The sequence below is a fragment of the Phodopus roborovskii genome, unplaced genomic scaffold (assembly GCF_943737965.1).
Source record: "Phodopus roborovskii unplaced genomic scaffold, PHOROB, whole genome shotgun sequence".
Lineage (NCBI taxonomy): Eukaryota > Metazoa > Chordata > Mammalia > Rodentia > Cricetidae > Phodopus > Phodopus roborovskii.
Genome location: NW_026126602.1, coordinates 7,558,522 through 7,583,503, shown reverse-complemented (window position 1 = coordinate 7,583,503; position 24,982 = coordinate 7,558,522). Strand labels below are relative to the sequence as shown.

The 24,982-nt window shown below is 38.6% G+C and overlaps 1 pseudogene; it reads right to left on the bottom strand.

Moving 5' to 3' along the window:
• Positions 1 to 3,758: 3,758 nt before the first annotated feature.
• Positions 3,759 to 4,272, bottom strand: LOC127237425 (mitotic spindle assembly checkpoint protein MAD2B-like; annotated as a pseudogene).
• Between the last annotated feature and the right edge of the window lie 20,710 nt (positions 4,273 to 24,982).

The window sequence follows — 24,982 nt, the reverse complement described above, 5'->3', positions numbered from 1 at the left end:
GTGCGTGTGTGTGTGTGTGTGTGTGTGTGTGTGTGTGTATGTGTGCCCATTTGAATGCCTATATATTATGTGTGTGTCTTAGGTAAACATAAATTAACATTTATCTATGGCTTTTTCAAATATACTTGGTGTTATTTATCTCTCTCTCTCTGTCTCTCCCCCCCCAGTGTATTCCCTTTCTACCCCTCCAATAAAGTCCCCACATACCCATTTATTCTCATTTTCTCCTCAAAGCACCTGTGACCTGCTCTATCCCCTCTAAAATACTTCCAGAGTCTCTTTTGATTTAACTTGGTTTCTGTAGTTACCCAAGGTAACTAAAGATTTGAAGGCAGGGCCCACAAATGAAGAAATAACTTACAACATACATGTCTTTCTCAATCTGGGTTACTTCACTAAATACTGTATTAAGTGCCATTCATTATCTGCAAATTTCTTGATGCCATTTTTCTTTCAGATAAATAGTATTTCCTTATGTATATTTACTAGATTTTTGTTATTTAGTCATCAGTTGAAAGACATTTGTTTCCCTTTTCTAGCTGTTGTGAACAGAGTAGCAATGTACAATGGCTGAGCAAGTGTCTGTGGAGTAGGTTATCAAGTCATTTGGCCATATGCCAAGGAATGGTAGAGGTGGGGCATATGGTAGATCTACTTTTAGCTCTTGGGGAGTTCTTCACACTGATTTCCATAATAGATGTACAACTGTGAAATCCCAACAATGAAGGAAGACTCCCCTTTCCCTGCATTCTCTCCTGATGGGAGATGTCATTCTATAAATATGTTGCTCATATTTCCTAATGAATAAAGCACTGTTGGCCAATAGGAAAGCAAGACAGGTGGGACTAGGAGACAAGGAGGAGAAGGAAGTAGTAAGGAGGAGTCAGCATAGAGAGACTGGAAAGAGCAGAACACCGGTCCCTCTCTCTGGTAAGATGAGACCACATGGAAATACTTAGATTAATAGAAATGGGTTAATATTTAAGACAGAGCTAGCAAACAAGAAATTAGTACCTGGCCAACAGCATTATATCTAATACAGAGTCTCTGTGTGTTCATTGGGGCTGGCGCTGTGGTGGGTCCAGGCCGGCAGGAAAAACCTTACTCCTAACACTCTCCAGCACTGTTTGTAAAATGGGTTTTTGTTTGTTTGGTTGGTTGGTTGGTTGGCTTGTTTTACCTTGGCCATTCTGACTAAGGAAAGTTGAAATCTCAAAGAAATTTAACTTGCATTTCCCCACTTGTGAAGGACACTAAATACTTTGTTGTAATATACATATAAGACAAAAGGAGGAAGATGGTCTTGCTACAGAGAAAACCTCTGGGCAGAAGAGCTGAAACAGCCTGGGTTGTTGCAATCATTCAATACAATGACAGGTATCTGAATAAAGTATAAACTCAAAGCATCCCATCACCCTAGCAGCTACAACTAAGGAGACATTCTAAGAACAAATGTAAAAGTGACAGACCTGTATAACACAATAAAAGACCTTCTCCTAGGATACCAAGACTGTCAGTCAATACTCTTACTGCCTACAGGTACAGAATTCAAAGCCTATTGATGTCAGGTAGAGATGTGTACATCAGAAAAGAGACTAGCACATTATAAATATGCCATTCACAATGTCAAGTATAATCAAAGTAAAAGGTCTATGAGGAAACAATAAAATGTCATCAAGAAACAAAGGGAATATGCAGTAAACAGAAATAATGAGATGTCACACATTTGGGAATTAACAGGCAAAGGCTTTTACACAGTTACTGTACATGTACTTAGTGATATAAAAGAAAAGTGATACTGAGAAACAAGAGATATCAGAAGAGAAATAAAACTTCAGAACAAGGAAATTCTAATCTTCTCCAATATTTAAAATATAATGTGCATCTGTCCCTTTCCTTAAGAATTAATTTAACTAAGCCTGTCAGTCACCTAGAAAGAGTCCCACAGGAAGCTGCCCCAGAAATTTCAAGAACCGTATAAAGTCCTTTTTCTAGTGTAAATCTGAGCAGTATTTGATCTCATGAGTGCTCCACTGTGCGAAATACTATTTTTCTGTACCATAATCTGCAATAAAGTCTACCTTCTCCACTAAAAATCAAAGAACTACATAGAGATTTATATGTGTAAATGACAATGACAGATAGTTGTATCTCCACTGAATAGGCTTAACAATAGACTGGAGAAAAGATAGGATCAATAAATTTGATTTCTGGTCATCAAAAAGTATATGTTACAGAGAATTGAAATGAGAGAGAAGAACCAAAAACACATTTGAAGGAATAATAACCAAAAAAAGTCCCTAAATATATAAAAGCATTAACTCGCCAGTAAATAAGTCTGAGGAAACTAAATTCTAATTAGTCAAATACACACACACACACACACACACACACACACACACGTGCATATACATGCACACATGCACACACACGCACACACTTTAATACATTATAGCTGCACCACTCTATATCAAATATGAAAGTCTGAGAGAATCTAAGGGTAACAGAGACATTGGATACAAACAACATGAGCAGACATGAATGCCAACTTTCCCCATTCCAGTGTATACTATAATAGCGACCACAGCCAACTAATATGTCAGGAAAAATAATTCAAATTCATAAATGTTACGAAAGTAACATATGGCGAACATAAAAAGGGGAAATTTTAAATGTAGATGTGTATACAGATAACTTGATTGTCAGCAAATATCAAGAAATGTACAAAACAGCTCCTAGAACAACAGTCTAAAAATGCAAAGACTATATGGAAAAACTGATCATATATCTATACAGAGATAGCACCTACTGAAACATAGCATCTTAGATTAGAATGTTTAAGGAAAAAATGTTCAAAGACAAGGTTTCAGTGTGGTCCTGGCAGTCCTAGAACTCACTCTGTGCACCAGGCTGGCCTCAAATTCAGAGATGTGCCTGCCTCTGCCTCCCAAGTGCTGGAATTGAAGGCGTAAGCCACCACCACCCAGCAAGAATAAATTTATTAAAAGATAGAAAATGTGTGCATATAACAAATTATAGATTAATGTGGAGATAACAGAATATGTAAATATGGACATCTAAATTATCAAGAAATATGCCATGATCATGGATTAGCATTGAGTTATATTGTCTCTTCCAAAGTTATCCATAGACTCAGTGAAAAACTGTAATAGGTAGGCCATTTTTAAATTTATAACTTGACAAATTGATTCAGATTTGTATTTAAAATATCAAAGGTCCTAAAATACTTTAGAGCACCTTGAAGAACAAAGCTGTAAGATTTACACTATTAAGCATGAAGACAACTTTTTTTTTTTTTTTTTTTTTTTTTTTTTGCATTTTGTAATAAATGTTTTCAGTAAATCCAGCCTTGTTTGGGGTTTACAGGTGGAGTTGCTGGCACTCTCCCCAGAACAGTTTTACTGTACTTGCTTCTACTGTTTTTGGTTAATGACAATGCAGTCAGCCCTTTGGGGCCCCTTTATTAACAATAACTCACAGCACAGTATTTCAGATGGACAGTGTTAGCCGGCTAAGCCCTAAGAGGCTGCTGAGAAATGGTTTCTGTCCTGGCATCCTTCCCTAGCCTCCTGAAAAGGCTGTCTCACTCACAAAGTCAAGCAGGACTGAGAAGCCCTACCAGAAGGGCGGCCACTTGTAAAGGCAGTAAGAGCACGTGGAGTCAGAGAACCCTGCATCACCCCCCTGGGCTGGGGCCCCAGAGTGGGAAAGCTGGGCCTTAGGTGGCAGGCACACCTTCAGCTGTGTTTATGGGCTTGCTCTTCCACATAGAGCTACATCTTTAAAATATCCTAAGTCATGGTTTTTAGGGGTATCAGCCAGAGGTCATGCATGTGGACATCCTGTTCATCTGCCAGGATCCATGGGAAGTCCTTGATGACTTGTACTTTCTCCATGTTTCGGATGGCAGCTTCTCTTGTGTGCACAAGGACTGTGAATGTGCAGCCTGATGGAGAGCAAGGGCGGCTGCATGATCTCAAAGAAACTTCTCCACTGCACTGTGTTCCTTATCACCACCATTACCTTTTCCACATCGTTCTTCTCCAGGAGTGGCTTGACACAGTGAAGCATGTCCTGAATGTACTGGTTCAGCTCTGGGTGATAGGACATCTGAACTGGCATGTACTTCTTGCGCTTCTGCAAGATGCCTAATGGGTAGACCTCACGCGCATAGAGGATCAAGTGCACGGCAACCTCAAGGAACTCGGAGAACAAGTCGGCCACCAGTTGGCCAAAGTTCAGCATGGTCATCCTTGGCTGCCTGGGGGGAGGGCGCAGAGGGTGTCAGCAAGGACCCACGGCACCCAGCCCCACAAGTGGGAAAACATGAAGACTTCTATATAAACAAAATAACTAAAATATTAATGGATTTTAAAATGTAAGAATAAAGAGAAAATAGAAGAGAGTGGTTCAGAAATAGGTCAATGTTTTGCATTTATCTATTTATGTATAGTTATATATGTATTCACTTTTTAACCACAGTGCTAACTCTTGTTATACAATGAAAAGTTAAATTTCAGTTCCCGCTACATCTTATGATGAGAAATATTATATAGATTTAAAAATCAAAGCTAAAAGTTGAACACATCTGTAAGCAAACCCAGGTCAGCATTCTTCCAACCTTGGCAAAGATGTATTTTCAGGAAGGACATCTATGAGAAGTGTAAACGCTCAAGAAGAAACTTCATGAATCAGAGCATATCGAAATTAAAGTTTCTATTTAGCAGCAGGTAATAGGCACTGGGAAATGAAACACCATGTCAGGACATATTTTAAACTCTACAAAGCAATACACAAAAGTCAAAGTCATTCACAATTAATTAAATCACAACAAATCCCTAAAAATGTTCATATGGATCACACAAACAGCGTTTAGCTTTGCTCCTGGCCTTTTTATAAGTAGGTCAACTTATTCATACAAGTCTCTTCCTTCCAGTGGAAATGGCCATAAAAATCTTCTGTAATGAGACTAGCAGAGTATGTGTGCCTTGTTGTAGCAAAACACAAAGTTGAATGAAGACTTGAATAGATGTTTCCTCAAAGCTGGCAAACATGTCTAAAAGGTGTTCTTCAGAACAGGCCCTGAATAAAGCTGAGTTATTCTTAAGCAAGCTCACCATCTGTCACTCCAACTATAGTGGCTGATGTAAATAAATAAATAAGAGAGAGAGAGTGGTGACAAGTACTGGTAAGAACAGGAATCCATTACATTGCTGCTGGGGAGGATGCATATTAGCAAAGTTTTGAGTCTCCAATTGAGTGTAGCATCCAGCTCCTTTAAGGCACAAAATCTATGTCCACCCACATGAGAGAACACACACATACATACCCACAGAAATCACCCACAATAGGATAAAGAAATTGTGATATAGTCATATAGCAAAATATAGAGGAGTAAAGATGAAATATTAATATCATGAATTGCAAAGCATTAAGGAAAGGAAGCCAGGACACATACAGAATACAGTATTACTCCATTAGTATAAAATTCAAGCAGGCAAACATAATGTTAGTGATGGGAACCCGAATAGCTGCCTACGGGAGGAACTGAGTCTGAACTTGCTAGAGATGTTTTGCATTTCAGCTGAGACATGCTTACAGGAGTGTGTACATTCACTACAGTCCTGCAGATTTTAGATCTAGGAGCTGCACAGTGAAAATCTTTTCTCAGAGAGGTATAGGAATTTTACAGATAATTTTATTATTCAGGAGATATTTTAAAAATCAAATATATCATAATATAATATAAATGTTGCATTAGTAGACCTTGGAAGTACTGAGCTAACAATTGCAGATTCGAAGGAATATTCACCATGCAGAAAATGAGAGGTCTATTCACAAGGAAAAGGTACAAAGTCTGTTTTGACTCATGAAGGCCAGTTACAAATGAAGGTTGAGTCTATAAATCCCTACACCTATTTTCATATCTTCAACAACCTGCAAGCCTGAATTTTAGTCCCTGCAATATCTTATTATAGAACTCATTCTGCTGGTTACTACAGTCTGCTAGTGATCCCAACCACTGAGTGTGTTCATGAAACATTTTTAAGTATTTTAAGCAACTCCCTAACCCTTGGCTTCTGCCTAATGACAAGACTTGTACACTGTGTAGCTCTGATGTTCATTTTGCCAAAAAAGGAAAAAAAATTATGGGAGCTATTTGGTCTGTAATAACTAAAATCTACATTGAAAAAAAGTGGGAGCACTGGGGGGGAGGCAAGGGAAGAGAAAGCGGAGGGGAGAAGAGAAAGGGGGAGGAAAACATGAGAGATCAGGAAGATGGAGTTGGGATAGAGAAGGAGAGCAAGAAAAGAGATACCTTAATAGAGGGAACCATTATAGGTTTCAAGAGAAATCTGGCACTAGGGAAATGTCCAGAGATCCACAAGGATGACCCCCAACTAAGAATCTAAACAGTAGTGGAGAGGCTACCTTAAATGCCCTTCCCCTATAATGAGAATGATGACTACCTTAAATGTCATCATAGAGCCTTCATCCAGTAACTGATGGAAGCAGAAGCAGAGATCCACAGCTAAGCACTGAAAGGGAACTCCTGGAATCCAGTTGTAGAGAGGGAGGAGTGATGAGCAAAGGGGTCAAGACCATGCTGGGGAAACCCACAGGAACAGCTGACCTGAGCAAGTAGTTCACAGCCCCCAATCTGACAGCTGGGGAACCAGCATAGGACCAATCCAGGGGCCCCAAACTTGGGTATCAGTTGGGATGCCAGGGCAGTCTATGGAGCCTCTGGCAGTGGAGCCAGTATTTATTCCTAGTGCACAAATGGGCTTTGAGAGCCCATTCCCTATGGAAGGATACTCTTCTCTCAGCCTAGACACATGGGGGAGGGCCTAGGTCCTGCCCCAAATAATGTTACAGACTTTGATGAACCCTTATGGGAGACCTCACCCTCCCTAGGGAGTACATAGGGGGTGTGATGGGGGATTGGTGGGGAGCAGGAGTGAAATGGAACTGGGATTGGTGTTTAAAATAAGATTGTTTTTAATTTAAATAAAAATTTATTTTTTAAAAAAATGGGAAAATGGCTCAACTTAAATATGTTTAGTGTTCCCTTATTTTTCAGGGTCTCAGACTGTGGCTCTGTGTGTGCTCATTTAAATGTCACACAGACCTGATGGGAGATGTCATTCTGTATATGTTTCTCATACTGGTTAATAATAAAGCACTGTTGGCCAATAAAAAAGAAAGATAGGAGGGACTAGGAGACAAGGAGGAAATAGGAAGTAGGAAGGAGGAGTCAAGATGGAGAGTCTGGAAAAAGCTGAACGCCAGCCGCCTCCCCGGTAAGAGAAGGCCATGTAAAAATACATAGATCAACAAAAATGGGTTAATAATTAAAGGCAGAGCTAACCGATAAAAAACAAATAACCGGGCCAACAGTATTGTATCAAATACAAAATCTCTGTACATTATTTGAGGCTGGCGTGGCGGTAAAACAAGAACAAGACAAGACCAACGATGACAGGCAAAAAAAACAGTACGCCTTACACAGACCTGTTGTTGAATTGAAATTCACCTGTCCAGTGCAAGAAAATTTGAACAAATAAAATGACATCTTTACCTTCCAGAAGAATTAAAAAGTAGAAACCTCAGAAAATGGTATATAGAAATAATAATTTCCCACTTGTTTGTTATTCTAATACCTACTGACAGCATCACCATCACCCTAAACAGCATATACAGATCTTTCCAAGCCTAGGAAACTCCATTTTTCTAACAGTAACAGATCTTTTGCACAATACTCTACTTTGAAAAGAAGAACATTGGAGAGGTCATTCCATTTATTCCTGGTGGGATTTAAAGATCAAATATGTACAATGTGAACATTAAGGGTGTCCTACTCTAAAGACTCTTACGTGTGTCTAGAAAAAAGAGATGAATGTAAACAAAAGTGTTTCAGAAGAGCTAAATATTAAGACACTGATTTTCCAGCCATGAGTATTAATCTCATTTGTTCCTTATTTTTGTGATTTGTAATTGGCATAATCACATTAGGCACTAACCCAGATGAACACTCCAGGATCTTCTTTCAACCAGTTCTGTTTATTTCACTCTGTGTCTAAGCTTTCCACCCAATTAAAGCAGCCAAAAGAACATTTGTGTATTTTATAATCTGTTCTCATCCTGCTGCTTTTACATTTTAATCCTTCCCTTTTTATTATATTCTATTTGTGTGAACAAATATGTGTGTGTGTGTGCATGTGTGCGTGCGTGCGTGTGTGTGTGTGTGTGTGTGTGTGTGTGTGTGTGTGTGTGAAAATTAATTGGCAGTGTGCCTAAGTTGACATTCTCCATCTACCATATGCATCTTGGGGCTCAAACATGAGTCAGTAGACTTGAAAGCAAGTATCATTAATGACCGAGCCATCTCATCAACCCAGTTTTTCAATAAGATATTATAATAGATGATAAGGAAAACTAGTCTTCTTGCATTAATTCAGTAAATGTTTATCATGGCACTCCTAGCATTGAGACAGCATACCAAGCCAAATGGATAGTCCCTATGCTTCCATAAAGCTTATCATGCAATGCAGGAATATAGACAATATGTGAGGTTAGTACTTACATGACATCTGAGATGATGACATTTAACAGGGAGGAAAATGATAAACATGTAGGTAAGCAGAAATGCTCAACTTTGAATGGTTGAGACTTCAGAGCTCCCATTATCTCTAATCCATCTTTTCAAGGACAGGATTTTCCTTAGTTCATTTGTCCATGTCCTGATGCTCATTCGTTCCCTTCACCACACACAACATGGATGCAGATACCTTCTATTGTATCCATGAGCTGACCTGATATGTAACCTGCATTTACAACATATTACATGCAGGCTTACGTGTATTCTATTTGTTTGCCTTTAAGGGGTTCATGAGGGGATTTGTCAGCACAAGTAGAAACTCAGTACAAACAAGGCAAGTCAGTCTGTTACTGTGTAAGCACATGAATTCTGGTTCACATCCTAACTCCAACCAGCTTTGGGACCATGAGCAAGATATTGAGTCCTGAGCTTCTGTTTCTTAGTTAAGAGAGTGGGAATAAATAGAGTACATGCCTTGTGGAATTGTGGTTAATCACATTGCCAGCCACTTTTTTGTAATGAATATGCAAGGAACAATGGAGACAAATTGTTAAGCAAAACAATACAGAAAAGACATGCATTTGGACAGTTTTTAATATTTCATGGGTTCAAAGTTCTATTCAGTACCACACCCACTTCTCAAACATTGCAGGGACCTGGAAGCAAATTAGATTTAGACAAGTTACTTCTGAGATATAAAAAGTGTAAAACACTATCCATTTATTTCTCAGCTGGTTTAAAAATTGAGTCCCTATGTATCTGAAAGGCTGGGTGTATTGTTTATTAACATTTTCCTCCACCAGCAGGCAACCTTCATGAGGGAAAGATTTAACTTCCTTTCAGAATTATCTTACCTAGTTTAGTCTCCTCCCCCCCCCCGTGGTGTGTGTGTGTGTGTGTGTGTGTGTGTGTGTGTGTGTGTGTGTGTGTGTGTCTGTGTGTCTAGTATGTGTACATGCTTGTGTAAACTGGTAGATATGGAGGCTAGAGATTAACATCAATGTCTTAACTAATTACTTCTCTGTTTTAAATTTTAAGAAAGGATCTTTCAAAAAACTTTAAAGCTCACTAGTTTATCTAGATTGGCTGGCAAGCAAGTCCCAGGGATCCTCCTATCTCTTCTTCCCTGGTGCTGGGATTGCAGGTGTGCATTGCCTACCTGGCCTTTTAGAGATGATCTACAGACCCAAACTCAGATCCTCATACTTATGAAGTAAGCACTTCATTGAAATGAGTAATCTATATAATCCTTTTATTTTGTTTTTCTTTCTTCAGATTAGCTTTAAAGTCAGCATCTTCCTGTTTCAGCATCTAGGGTGCTGCCATTGCAGGTGTGCAGTATTACACAGGGCTTCGTGTATTTGCTTTTGATGCTTACAGATGTACTCTAAGTAGCTAGAACAGTATTTGGCATGTGATTAGTATTATATGTGTTGACTAAATGAGTAAAAAAAGGAGTAAGGAAGTGAATGAGGGATTTTTTAAGGTTACATATTGTCAAGGGAAACAGTTTTAATTTTGGTTTATTCACACCTCACTAGGGCTCTAGGGCTCATTGATAAAACACACATATTTTTAGAGTGTTTTGAACCTATACATACAGTCTGCTGGATGTTCCCAGCTGATATCACAGGCATAAAAGGAACACACATAAATAAAGTAGGAAGAGTACATCCTTGTGACACTTGGCCTTTTGTGAATACTTACTATTTTCTCGTGAAGTTTTCTTGATTACGTCATTTGAAAATTAAGATAGTTGTCCAGTTTCATAAGCTGCATGAGACAATGATAGGATATCCATATTGAGTTCTGGTAAAACAAGGAAACCAATGAACAAAATAAGCAACGAAGAGAGCTGCTTTCTGAGAAATTCTGAAGAAACTTTGTACCTCTGGTTATTTTCAGTTGATTCCTGTATAGCTACATTTCTCCCTTGTGTCTCTTCTCAGAGTTATTTATGTTATTTAATCTGTAGATGCATACAAGACTGTGAGACATATGCATATTGAGAATTGTGGCTTTAACAATGGTTACTTGTTTTGTACACAGTAACATTACAAATGCACTGCATTAAATTCAGATAACCCAAGAGAAATCCAACTATAAATTTCATTTGCCAGGAGAAAAACTAGACAGCAGCATTTCTTTATTTCTTTTTACCTTTTTTAGAATATTTAATCTTTATGATATTGAAGAAAAGATTGTCTGTTTTTTAAAAGCAACCATGATAGAAGTCATTTATGCAGATGATAATGCAGTGCTGCCAATAAAATTCTTTATTTTTTTAAAGAAATGTATTCAGTTTTATGCATAGGAAGTAACAGAAAATTGAGATGAAAGATATCATAGCTTCTTTAGAACTGGTCTTTACTTTTTTATTTTTCTTTCTTTTTCTTAGCCATCTTTTGCTGTGTTATGAGTGGATACTGTGGGGCAGCCTTAAAACCATGCATTAATTCACATCACAACAGCTAACAGTGTACATTTTCTCTGTCAGAAGTTCTTCTGCAGCCTTATGGCAATATCTCATTATCTCACTCACATAGTTAATAAACTGAATGTGAGATGTATAGGAATTGTGGTTTTCAAGAGCTAGTAAGTGGCAAAGAAGAAATGTGAACCTGTAATTCCACAACCTTGACTGCCCTCCTGTCACTGTATTGACCCCCTGGCAGTAGTAGCTACACGCTTACTACAATCTAATCTCTGTCCTTAAAGTTCAGTTTAGAGTTGCCCAGCAGACAGAACACTACCCTCCCTCACATTTATGACCACAGCATTCCAAATACAAGCTGATACTTGTTCTGATTTACATTCATAAGATTTCCAGGATATGTTTTTGGTGATTATCAAACTGAAGAGATTTGAGGGTTTGCTAAATGCTTAATGAGAAGACAGCAGCTATAGATACAGTTCAAATGCTAGTCATGATTGTCTTCCTTATGTATTATCAGTGTTAATGTCACATTCCATTTCTAATCTGCTGTGATTATAAAGGTATAAAGGATAAGACTAAATCAGGAAAAACATAAGGGAAGATAAGCATTTACTCAGTATTTAATTTAGCCAAACGACTTCGATTTTACTGTGATTAAGTATTTGTGTTGTTCACTCATTGGGATTGGTGCTAGAAGAATAAATTTTAAATTCAATATTAATGTATACTAATGAAGTAGACTTGGAGACTGGCATAGAGCTATGCTTGGGTCTAATGATGGAGATAAAGATGATGGGTGATGGAGATGAAGACAGAAATTAAATGAAAATGATAAAGGATGGAGATGAAAATGGGGACAAGGTTAGAGATGGTGACAAGGTGAGACTAGAAACTGGCATTTTGAATGAAAAATGTCTACCAAGGGCTCATTTATTTGAATACTTGATCCCTAGTTTGTGGTGTTGTTTGGGGGGAGATTATGGAATCTTTAAGAGGTAGAGCCTTGCTGGAGGAAGTATGTCAATGAATAGGGCTTAGGGCATCTATTGTCCTGCCCACCTCCAGTTCACTCACTCTGGTTCCTTTGCATGGTTGTGATATGACCTCTTAGTTTCTTCTCTGGCTGGCTGCTGCCATTTCTTCACATCCTTTGTGTTCTCTCTCTCTCTCTGGAACTAGAAGTCCAAATAAACTCTTTCTTCCTTAAATTGCCTTTGATCATAACATTTTTTTAACATCCACAAATGTAACTAATATAAAGATAGAGGTGGGCATGTAGATGAGGATAGGAGGTGCTGATTGAGATGAATGTAGAGGTTGGAATAGAGGCAGATATAAATATGGGAATGGATAGAGTTAGAGATGGGGATGAGAATGGGCATAGTGTTAGAGATAGGGATGGAGATGAGGAGGTGGGGCACTATAAATCAGGGGGCCAACCTCCCTAGCTGAGACCCTTTGATACATTTCCCGATGCTGTGGTGATCCCAATCATAACATTATCTTGTTGCTACTTCATAAATGTAATTTTGCTGCCATTATGAATTGTAATGTAAATATCTGTGTTTTCACATGGTCTTAGACGACCCTTCTGGCAAGGTTATCCAACTCCAAAGCAGTCAAAACTCCAGCTTGAGAACCACTGTTGTAAATATTTTTATCCCCATCTGACAATGTTTTACTTTTTTATCCCCAGTTTTACCATCCTAAAATAAAATCCCCATGAAGACTCCGATTATTTTGTTTCCTTTATTCTTGCATCATCAGGGTCTATATAACAACCTAATACAAAGCAGGCATAAATCCTGGCTGGGTGGATGAGTCAATGATGAAGTAAATATTTTGTATTTTTATGCTATTCCAGGCACTTTCCCAGGGCATGAGTCTAAAATAAGAGATACTGCCATTCTTTTTTAATTATCATGTAGTCCATCTAGTATGTAAGATAATGAATAAGAGAAAGTCACTTGCTTGGTGTAAAAGTTGCCAATACCATAAGAGCAGAAGTTTACGGAGTTCCTTTGGGATGCTACCATGTTCACACAGCTACAAGAAGATAGAAGGTTTAGGAACACATTAGCAGATACCTGAGAAATATATCATAGCTAGAAAAGTAGATAGGATGTTCCAGGTGAAGGGAAACAACCAAAAAAAAAAAAAAAAAAAAAAAGAGGAAGGGGAAGAGGATGCATAAATGGCTCAGTAGCACCAAGGCAACTACTAATATCTACAACTTAGTTTTGAGAAAATGGAAACTCAGAAAAGTATATTATCTAAGGACACACAAAATCAAGATCAAAATTCAGACTGAATGCTCTCTAATGCCTCGTCTTTTCCATTATGTGGTATGTGTGACACACAGACTAGAATCTCCAACATTCCGAGCATTCCCCTCTATTGTCTGCAAATACTCTATGGTGGAAGACAGCATGTATCTTACACTTACCTCTTAGTCACCTTGGCCATCTTGTGTAGACATCATCTGTGTCTTTTCTGGCCAAACAAACTACAATTTGTCTAAGATGTTGGCATTTTTCTACCTCTATATTTAGAAGTTTTATTTAATCACCATCTTCCTGTGCTCTAGATTTTTCTTCCTGCCCTTTACCTCTGTGTTCTCGTCAGGTATCTTGTATAAATAGGGTATAGTAGTCTGCACTCCTCCAATCTAGTATGCAAGCTAATAATGTTCATTGCCAAGGAAATGGCTGCTAACAGATTCTCTCCATTAGACTATTTATATTCTTGCCGTTATCTGGGACCTCAGGGTGCTTCACTCTGATGGTAACATTACCAAAAGTCTTTAGTAAACTCTTCTTGGCCATGGTCTCCCATCTAGTAATAAGGTATCAGGATTTGGAGAATTTGGGGCCCAGCATTGTCCAAACTAGATAAAAGTCCTTAGTCATTTTGAGTTCAAGCTCAGTCCTGCACTCATACTTGTGCAGGAAGTTCTTCACTTGCTGAACCATCTCCCCACCCCTTACAATGTTATTAGGAGGAACAAATGATAATATGTGTGATGTCCTTGTGAGCTACAAAGCAGTACAAATAAATTGATAGCATTGTTGTTAAGTATAGATCAAGCTATACATGGGCATTCTCATTTCATTTATCTGCCCCACTTCAAGCAAGCATGGGAATTTGTCTCAGATGACATAGCTGCATGTTACTGAGATTAGCCACATTCTCATACCCTCAAGACTGTCTTTATTTGAAAGAGTGGGTGCAGAATGGCAACAACACAGACTGCACAGAATGCACCCAAGGAGTCTAATGCTTCCCTTTCTTCCTGTCTTCATGTAAAGACAGTTGAGACATTCTATCCTTCTACTCAATGGCATCTTAACTATCCTGAAGGATAATTTTAGGAATTAAAATTAACAAATATAAATGGTTCAGAAGACATAACAGACAGGAAAGGGATTCTGGCTATTGGCATTAGCCCAGTGGTATAACATGGTGTTTGTTGGAATTGTAACAGCTGGAGCTGCAGAAGCAATTCACCTTGAGAACTAACACACTCTGAGTTTCTCTGTTATGTGAAAACTAATGCAGGTCAATAAAATCTTTCTTTCATCCAGTGTCTCAGAAATCCCAGTTCCTTCCCACTTGAGCTGTTGATATCTCAGCATAGGGGTTTTAGACTTGTCACCCTGAGGGGTAACATCTGTGTCAAGATGGCAATGACACATCAGCTTTTGATGTCAAGGTAGCACTCCTCACTCCCACTCATATTCTGTTAGCATGACTCTCTTTCTTCCCAAGTCTTGGTGATATCCTTTTCTCGTGGTGCTAGTATGCTACAGAGCAGCATGAGAGATCTCTGCCACATCTGGCATCACCTACCACTGAGCCAAGTTATGTTTCTTTGTGTATAAAACAAAAGTAAAAGTTTCTCCCCTATGTGACCATTGGACATTCAAACAGTGAACATGAAACACTCATGTATTCTCTGGTGTCAAACAAGTGCATAGTAAATGCTGTGTAATATTGTTTCATTACTGATGAAGAGCTTGGCCTGATAGCTAGTTACTTTAGGGGGTGATGACAAGATTCCATAGCCCCCTTTTGAATTGAATGTCCCTAAATATAGAATCAGTCTCATTTACAGGAAGCTTTGAGCTTTTCCAAGAAACTACTAAAAAATAAGCATCTTATGGCTAGAATCTCTTCCTAATATGATTCCAACTGTCCTGTGAACCAAATATATTTCATCTATGTCCAAATTAAGGTACATTTACAGGGTGATATCTCAATGACTGCTGCATGTCACTCACTCAATGAGACAGTAGTCTGACCATTTCTCCAAACACTACAGTTTGCATTTGAAGCCACCTGGAGATTTCTTGCTATAGTAATTCAATAACCAGTAAGATAAAGCAGGTGCATGTGGAAGGTATTGAGATTAAATAAGGATCAGGAGAAACAGATAGGCCAAATAGATGTTTATTCAGGGAGAAACAACTTATAACATAGACAGATGAACACCAGCAGGTTCCTGATCCCAAGGATGCCTCTTTATGTTCTCCTGTCCCAGTGCTGCAAGAAAGAGAGTTCCTGGAGCCCCTTCCTCAGACTTTGTTCCCCCAAGTAACATCTGCCCCTGTTCCCACCCGCAATGGATGTGGTCTGTGCCACAGGTGCGGACAAAGTGAATATCTCACTACAGGAAGGTAGGGAAACCCTCAGCTCTGGGCACTGATTCACCTTCATTGAGAAGCAGGGGAGACCAATGGGTCCTCTAAGTTCCTCTCATCCATCCTATCAATATTGGATCCTACCCTTCTGTGAAGCCAACATTTGCAATTTCTCTAATGTTAAGAAAATCAAGTATGTAGTAGGACCAATTTCCATTCTTCTGTCTTCCCACTGGGCAGGCTGTGAAAAATAAAGTACAAAGAAGGGGTCAAAAGTGGCATTTGAGGAGAGCATCCATCAAATGATGAGTTAGGGCATTGCATAATTACTTCCAAATTTTATTATGTATTTGGCCTTTGCTAATGGAGAGCTTAGCCATAATCCTCTTACATTGATGAGCCATTATTCCTTTTGTTAGGCCAAGTGATTAAAAATAATTTCTCAGCTTGTTTTATCACAGAAATCTAAAAGATGAGAGGAATTCCTGCTTTCCCAATAGCAGCTAAATGGACAGAGGCAATCAGAGGACTTGGGAGAGTCCTGGAGTCTTTAGATTAGATATAGAGTCTAGGAATCAGGAGGAAACACACAGAGGGAACAGCTTGCTATCTGAGAACAAAAAAAAAAAAAAAAAAAAAATCAACTACCTCCAGCCCTAAGAGCAGACATTGTGAATTACTATGGAAATATTTGCAAGCCCTCAGGCAAAAGTAAAGACTCAAGGAAGATGTATAACTCTCCAAAACCTTTTGCTGGGTTAATCCATAAAGGAGCTGCAACTTCTGAACTCTCTCTAATTGGTTTCTGTTCATCTTCCTTCCTAACACCAAATTTAAAACCCCAACTTGGGGTTAAGAGAGAATGTGATATTTTATGTGTTTGTGTTCTTCCATCATTGACAGACTCTTACTCCAAATGTGAGGTGCGTGTGTGTGTGTGTGTGTGTGTGTGTGTGTGTGTGTGTGTGTGTGTGTGTGTTTCATGTTAGTCTGTACACATATACTTACTCTCTGTCACTCTTTAAATGAATTCTGAGCCTTACTGTTTTCATCTAGTTCATACTCCTGTACTGGTTTTAGTTTTTGTTTCTTGTTTGTTTTGTTTTTTCAGTACTCAGTACGTTTACCGCCTAAGCAAGTACTCTATCAATTAGCTTTATCCCAGTTCCCCAGCTTTGTGCTTTTCTCACCCAAGTCTCTTGCATCACAGTCTTATTTACACACTAAAGGACATATTTAATTTGCAACCCCATAAAACAAACCAATACACCTTCATGAGAAAGTGCTCACTTGTGATATCCTCAAGGTCCAACACTGCCTTAGGCATAAAATATGCTAAATATCTGCTGAATGAATAAATAAAATAAGTTACTAGAGCTCTTTCTCTGAGTTGGATATATGTTGAATTTGCACCCACTCCCCGTGAAGAGCCATGTCCTGGAAGGTTGATCCCCAGTTTAGTAGTAATGAAAGATTGATAATGGATCTTGACTAGGTGGTGTTGAATGGGAAACAACAAAGTCATGACTATCCCTTTGAAGGGATCCGTGATGGTCTCTTGGAGTGAGTCCTGTCTCAAGGAAGTTCATTTGTTTCCTGAATAGAAACAGAGTAGTAATGCATTGGGGGGGGGGAGACAGAGGGGGGGTGACTGAGAGGAGAGGATGGAAGACAAACTGCAGCAAGGATGTAAAATTAATTAATTTATTAATTAATCAAAAAAGAATGTTGTGAACACAGATAAGAGAACTGTTAGCTCCCTGCAGTGAAACCAAGGAAATTTCCATAAATTCTAAGTATAAATAAGGGATGCAGAGTGGAGGGACAATCCTGCCCAGTCAAAGATGCGCACATGGCCAAGGCCATGAGGAACTGAGAGAGCTCTTAGAGAGCCCCAAAAGTTGAAGTCCATATACAAATAAAAAGGCAATGCTCAATGTCCTGGTGAGGGTAACTGTTGCCACCACACAGTGCTGTAGCAGAATCTTATGGACCAGTGAGAACAACACAGGTAAAAGATGTTGAAAGCCTGAACTAGATTAATAGTTAGAAATGAAAACAATGGATCCAAGAGCCAGGGCAAACAATAAGGCTGCTTTCTTCATTGAAATGATATACAAGTGTTTTGTCTGATTGCTTGTTTTGCATAATAAAGAATTTTCGTATTTTATTTCACTGAAACTGCCTGATTCAATTATTCTGAGTACCCTAGGACCCAAAATATCAAATTGGAATTGCTATTTGTATTAGTTTTTTTTTTTTTTTTTCTGTTGCTGTGATTGAAAACAAGTAAGCAAACAAAACCATGACTAGTTTATGGGGGCTTAAGTCCGGGCACAGCAGCAAGAGCAGGAAACTAAGAAACTACATCCTCAATTGCAGTCAGGAAACAGAAAGTGAACTAGAAATGGTGTGGGGCTACATACTCTCAAAACCCCTCCCCAGGGATGCGATTCCTCCAGCAAGGCTGCACCTCCTCGCAGGCTGCCCACACAGCACCACCAACTGGGAACCAAGTGTTCAGTTACATAGGCCTGTGGGAGACATTTTCATTCCAACTACAATAGTTACACTATTTCAACCAGAAAAAGAAACAGGCATGTGAGGACTGTACAAGACAAACAAAATTTTAGATATGTTTTGATGGATAAAAATGGACTTATTTCGATTTGCATTGACCTTCTCTTAAAATATAAATGACCTGGGGACAAAATGTTGGTGAGCTGGGGATCAGACATTGCCTTACATGTAGTAATAGCTCAATAAAACTGCAACAAGTGAAAACATTTATTTTAAAAGTTCTCTCTTTTAATCAGTATTCTTGACCTGTAAAAACATAATAGAAGCCAGTCACGGTGGCACATGTCTTTTATGCCAGGACTGGAGCAGCAGAAGCAGAAGAATCTCTGTGAGTTCAAGGTCAGCCAAGTTTACACAGTTCCAAGCCAACCATGGCTACATAGTGAGACCCTGTCTCCAAATTAATTAATGAAAACAAAAATACAAAAAAAAAAGGCTTTTTTCCCAACAAATGGTTATTTAAATGTAGATTATACAGTAGAGACAACTAGAGTAGCTCATTAAAATTGGGACTGTGCTTGGGTTGACATTTTAGAGCCCTGTTCTGTTTACATTTGCCTACACAGAAGCTTCTCATGGGAGTGTGTAGGATGTAAAGGTCTCGTTGGACATAAATTTAAAAGAATTGCCTCCAACCATCACATTCCAAATCTCCACTGTACCTAATACCCACATTGATAGTAGCCTTAGCCATCTGGTTGAACTGAATAGCTCTTTTTGTGTAGAATGGATGATAACAGAAAGAAGATGTTACTATATTTGTTTACTGCAGCTCCCTTGACCACAGACCAGAAGACCAAGATAGAATTTAGGCTAAATTGTAGACTGGGTGGAATATAGAATTAATGGGATATAGATTGAGTCAAATATACATTTAGCAGAACTTTGAGAGAGCAGCTCTGACTTTGTCCCCTTTTGAAACAACTTTTTCCAATATCTTGGGAAAGTGCACAAAAGAAACAGAAAGACCAACTGTGTTGTAAGGATAAGAAATTCATACTTGTTCAGACAGCATGAGGACATTACTGGTCATGGTTCCATGGCAAAGCTGGAATGCTGCTGGGTACCTCCCATTTCCTGCTGTCTTTCCTCCCTGGCAACTTTACAGACTGCCCCTTCCCATGTACTTCCCTCCATGAAACACTTCAGATTGGACATCACAAATCTAAAAGTCTGAAAAGTTGAGTGTTCCCAACCCCCCAGAGTGTTTGAACACTGACCTGATAACTCAAGTGGAAAATTCTACATTCACCTCATAGGATAGGTCACAGTTGTCTAGGAGTTTCTATTAAACTTTCCATCTTGTTAAGATACAAAATGTGGAAGGAGAAGTCAGTCGGCAGAAGAGTCATTGTGGAAGCATTCTATATTGAAGGGGCACTCAGCAATAAACAGCCCAGGAAGGAAAACTGACCAGATTCACTAAGCCCCTCCCTCCAAGCACATATAAGCTATAGCTGAGGAACACTCTCCGACAAGCTGAGCTACCTAGTAGAGGCTCTGAGTAGCCAAGAAGCTTGAAGGATGCAGAGGCCAGCTGAGCTTCTTAGAAGAGGCTCCGGTACATAAGCTATCTGGAAGGATTCTCTCCAGCCTGTTGAACTTCTTACAGGCTGTGCAGTGTGTTCTATGTCTGACACCCTTGCTGGTGTGAGCATTGCTGATGCCTCTGTCTCTAAGTTGTTTCTGCTCCTGTGGGTACTCTCTCACTCATATTCTCCTAAGTAACCCATGAAAACTCATTGGGTGGTAATAGTGCTTCAGGAACTTGATGGTTTCTTACTTTGTTTTGTTCTAAGTTCCCTATCTGGGTGAGTAGACATTTGTTCACTTCTCTCCAGGAGGAGTGTCAAAAGTAGTCAAAGCACAGATGTACTACTGTGTTATGCAAAATGTACTTCTCAGACTACATGTATGAGATGTATGTTAAATGTTAACAAAGTTCGTGTTTAGACTTGAATCCCCACCCTGAAATAACTCCTCATGTATGTAAAAAGTATTTGGAGTTGCATATGGCAAACTCGAAGAAAGTGCTCTGGGTGAGCTGTCCTGGCGATCCAGCCTATGAGACCTGACGGAGGGTTCTTTCACAGCCACTCACAGACCTGTGGCTGTCCGAGGACTGGCACTCTAGAAGGAAGGGTTCTACTGTGGAAGAACAATGGACTGATAGGGCAAACTAGGAATTTCCATTTCCCATAGAAGATCTACAATTTCAGAATGCTAAACCATATAATTGACACTAGATCAACACAGTGTGAGGGAAGAAAATATCCCTTCCCTGGGCTCATGGCAAAAGACAGATTAACAAGAAAACGAACATACATTCTTTGTGCAATTTAAATTTTACATGACACCAGAGCCTTCAGAAATAAATACTCAAGAAACACTCAAACTCTGTTTCTATGTTAAGATTAATGAGGAGTAGGCAGAAGTATAATTGGACAAATAGGGGCATGGTGATCAAATGGGGATAAACTGAGGGGCTTTGTGGGTTTGCATTTCCTCCAGATGGAGGTCAGCAAATTTTTCATAACTAGATTCAGGGAGAAGGGAGATGAGAAGGTCATAGGAACTTTCCTGTTACAAGTAGTTTCCTGCCAGCCTGGTCCTATAGCCATGTCAGTCCCAAAATAACACACAGAGACACTGTATTAATTATGAAACTGTTGGCCTATTACCATGTTTCTTATTGGCTATAAATCTAAGTGTTTGCATGTGGTCTTACCTTACTGGAGAGAGGGTCCAGACCAGACCTCTTCTCTCATGTCCTACATCTTGACTCCTCTTCTACTACATCTCTCAGAATCTTCCTTGTCTTCTAGTTCTGCCTATCTTGCTTTCCTATTGGCCAACAGGACTTTATTCATTAACCAATAAGAGAAACATCTATACAGAATGACATCTCCCATCATCTCCTCTCTTCTGTTTAAAATAAAAGGGTTTTAACTTTAACATAGTAAAATATATAGCAAAAATGTTATCAAATAAAAACTATAGTTAACAATATTTAGTCCATTGACATTTAGAAAGATTTAAAGAAAAGATTCCATTATCTACCCTATCTTTGTAAGTCTAAAGTCTTATATGTAACTTATCTTTAATCCTAACCAAGAAAAATTATAACCATAACTTTCTTCAACTCCATCAAAGACCACAGGATAATATATAAACTCTACAAATGACAGAGACAACTCACTGCCTGGTCAGTCACCCAAAGTTCTTCTGTAATGTTCCATCTTCAGCCTATAGGCCATAGTGTGTCTGGCAGACTCCTCAGAAAAGCAGGAAACTTTAAACTGTCCACCTGTATTGGCAGTTTGTCAGTCACTTTTTTCTGTGTCCTGCAGACTGTCTGGCAGACTCTTCCATGAAGCAGGAACCCTGTAGTAATGTCCATCTTGTATCAGCAGTCACTTTTCTGTAGGTCCTGCATGTCCAGTTTGTACAGCATAAAGTCAAACAGTCCAGACAAGAGCAGTATCTTGTCCAAATGGCTAGTCTTGCCATATTGGAAGCAAACTCCATAACGAGTTTCTACAATGTCCATCTCCCTTTGTGATGCAGGTGGTGTTGCCAGGAGCAATTGTGCCTCATTGTCAGGAAAAATCCTAAACCACTTTAAATGCCATATTCTGTAGGTCTTTGAAAGGTTTGAAGAATATTTATCCATCTCAAATGTATCTCTGTATATCTATAAAATGTAACTAACATAAGTTTTGACCATTATAGGTAACTATTTATAATCTGTACTAAATTATACATTTTTAAATAAGCTATATAAACACAATACCTAAACAAGAGGAGATATATACATATCACAAAATTGACCTTAAATTGTGTCAATAAATGAAAATCATTCCAAAACAAAGTATTCATTTCCATACCATAATCCCCTTTTTACCTTTAAAAAGAGATGGATAGTGATCACTAACCATTTATAACCAACCCCATTTAAATAAAAGCAAACGTTTATAGACAACATTTGGGAATGTGGGTGTTGTTATTTCCAAACTGTTTCCTGCTGGGGGGGGGGGGGACACTGTAATACCATGGGAATCCTAAGAAGATGCAGAAATCCTGGCTATAGTGGTCTGCAAGGCTGCCTTGTCCTAGCTATTTTGAATGTTCGATCACCTGGGATACTGCTTCAGGGGATCTTGCTTGATCAAAATGTTAGTATGGAAGGAATCCACAGCTTTTCATTTTCTGTGGAAACAAAAATAGAAATTTTTCCCCCAGTAACCCGTCCTTAGACTTAAATTTTGAAGTCAATGTATTTTTGAAATATATAAATTGGATTAATTTAGCAGCATTGATAATCAAGTGTGTTTTAGTAGTTGTTCCTTCCTTAGCAATTGAGCAATCAAAGACACAATAGCATACAGTATCCAGACTCACTGTGATTTCCATCTTTACATGGCTTTTTTATTACTCTATTTCTTTTACTTCTATTATTTTCATTTTTTGAGAAAGGGGTTCTCTGTGTAACTTTTGTCTGTCCTAGAATGCACTCTGTATACTAGGTTAGATTGAAATCACAGAGATTTACTTTGCCTCTGTCTCCTGGGTGCTGGGATTAAAGGTGTATGCCACCACTGCCCGGCCACTTATTTTTTCTTTTTTAACCAAATATCCTTCTTATTTTTTCTCCCAAGCCTATGTATATTTTTAAACACATTGTAAAAACCTTTTAGGTTTTACTTCATCTGAATCTGTCTTTACTGTATCTCTCTACCCTTTTTATAGCCACAAGTCTTTTATCTGATAAACAACAACATTGTTAAAATTAAAGAGGCAGATATTTTAGCCACTTTTTTCCCAATATGGTGGGTATGTTTACTGCCAGCACTGAGAGCTGTGCTCATTGCCTTGGTCTATGCTGCCATCAAACAGCATGCTGCCAGCTTGGAAATGTGGTCACTACCACTGTCCACTGCTCATACACACTATTCTTGTTTAATAGTAGGGCCTCTTAAAAGTGCCCTGTGATTTTTTTTTCTGCTTGTGCCAAGTCAGGAAACTTCTCTTAAAGGAGCCGCACAAGTGTCTGCTTTTCTCTTGCAAAACAGAGTCCACCTGTAAAAATGCTGATACCAAGAAGCCTTGCTTGTCTCCGGTTTTTTGTTTGCTTGTTTGTTTGTTTTCAAAATCCCTTTTTCAGCTTTTGTCAAATAATAAGTGTAAATTCTTAGTACCCACATTGCAGGTGCCACTTTGTTACAATTAGCTTTCTTGCCAGCCTGGCCCCAGAGCTGCATCATTCCCAAAGTAACATACAGAGACTCTATTAGTTATAAAGCTGTTGGCCAATGGGTAGAGCTTCTTATTAGCTAGGTCTGTCTTAAATAGTAACTCATTTCTATCAATCTAAATGTTTCCACGTGGTCTAATCTCTCATGTCTTACATCTTGATTCCTCTCTACTACACCTCCCAGAATCTTCCTTGTCTCTTAGTCCCACCTATCTTGCTTTCCTATTGGCCAACAGGGGTTTATTCAGTAACCAATAAGAGAAACATATATACTGAATGACATCTCCCATTATCTTCCTACCACTGTTATTTTCTCCAATGGCAAGGTTCCCTGTCTGGGAATAACCTACCCTGAACCCTATCAACACCTAATCATACACATCTTCCTGGTATGAATTTACTTCTTACTATGCCCTAAAGCATCTTTTTCAGCATCTTGTATGTATAGTTTGAATAAAGTTGGTCTATTTCCCCATCCCTCCCTCCTTCACTCCCTCTCCCCCCTCTCTCTTTCTCTCTCACCCTATCTTGGCTTTAGTTAAATGAAAGATCATCTTCTTTCTTTAATGAAGTTGCAGATTACTATTTTCAGTTCAAAACTGAAATAATATGTATACAGAAAAGAAAATATCAGAATACAATATTTATGCCTCTTCTGAATTTACCTTGCTTTGTTGCTTAATAATGCTCTAGACAACCAGAAGGTGACAACAAGAACTAACATTTTACTGAAGAAATATAAACAAATATTTATGAAAGTTCCAGAAACCTAACCCAGTTTGATACACCCTAACTGATTCATTAAGGCTTAATTCACCACATAAGTTCAAAATAATCTTATAAAGAAACCCAAACAGATAAATATGATTAGAAGTTTGTCTCTATTTTATGAAATTGTACATTTCATTCTTACATGTTTAGTTTATACTGGCAAAATAAGAGTTGGCAGTAGTGGCTTTAAGAAGTATATCTAAAAGCAAAAAATTGAAAACTTATTATACTTACAACCAGTATCTTGATATTCCTCAGAAATCAAAGTCAGTAAGAGGAAATTACACTGTGCGGAGAATGTTCAAATTATATTTTTATGGATTATGAATTGAAAGATATGTGCAAGGCCTCCCAAGAATTTCAGAATTTGTATTGGAAGCCATTCTGTGAATTCCATAAAACACTTCAAAGGTAGAAATTTTTATGGGTCACTAAGGACTTCTGTAGCGCCCCATAAAAGTTCAATTTCCATAAAATATCATGTTAATATATTTCGAGTTTATTTATCTTTGTGCTTTCCTTTGGCTTTAATGCAGCAATCACACCACCCTTCACTGTTTATGTTACTGTTGTAGGGTATCCAAATGCAGATCTGAGAGTCCATGGTATTTCATTTGCCCCTTTGAGGACCCTGCAATTCAAAAATAATATTTGAAATGGCACCAAGTCATAGGATG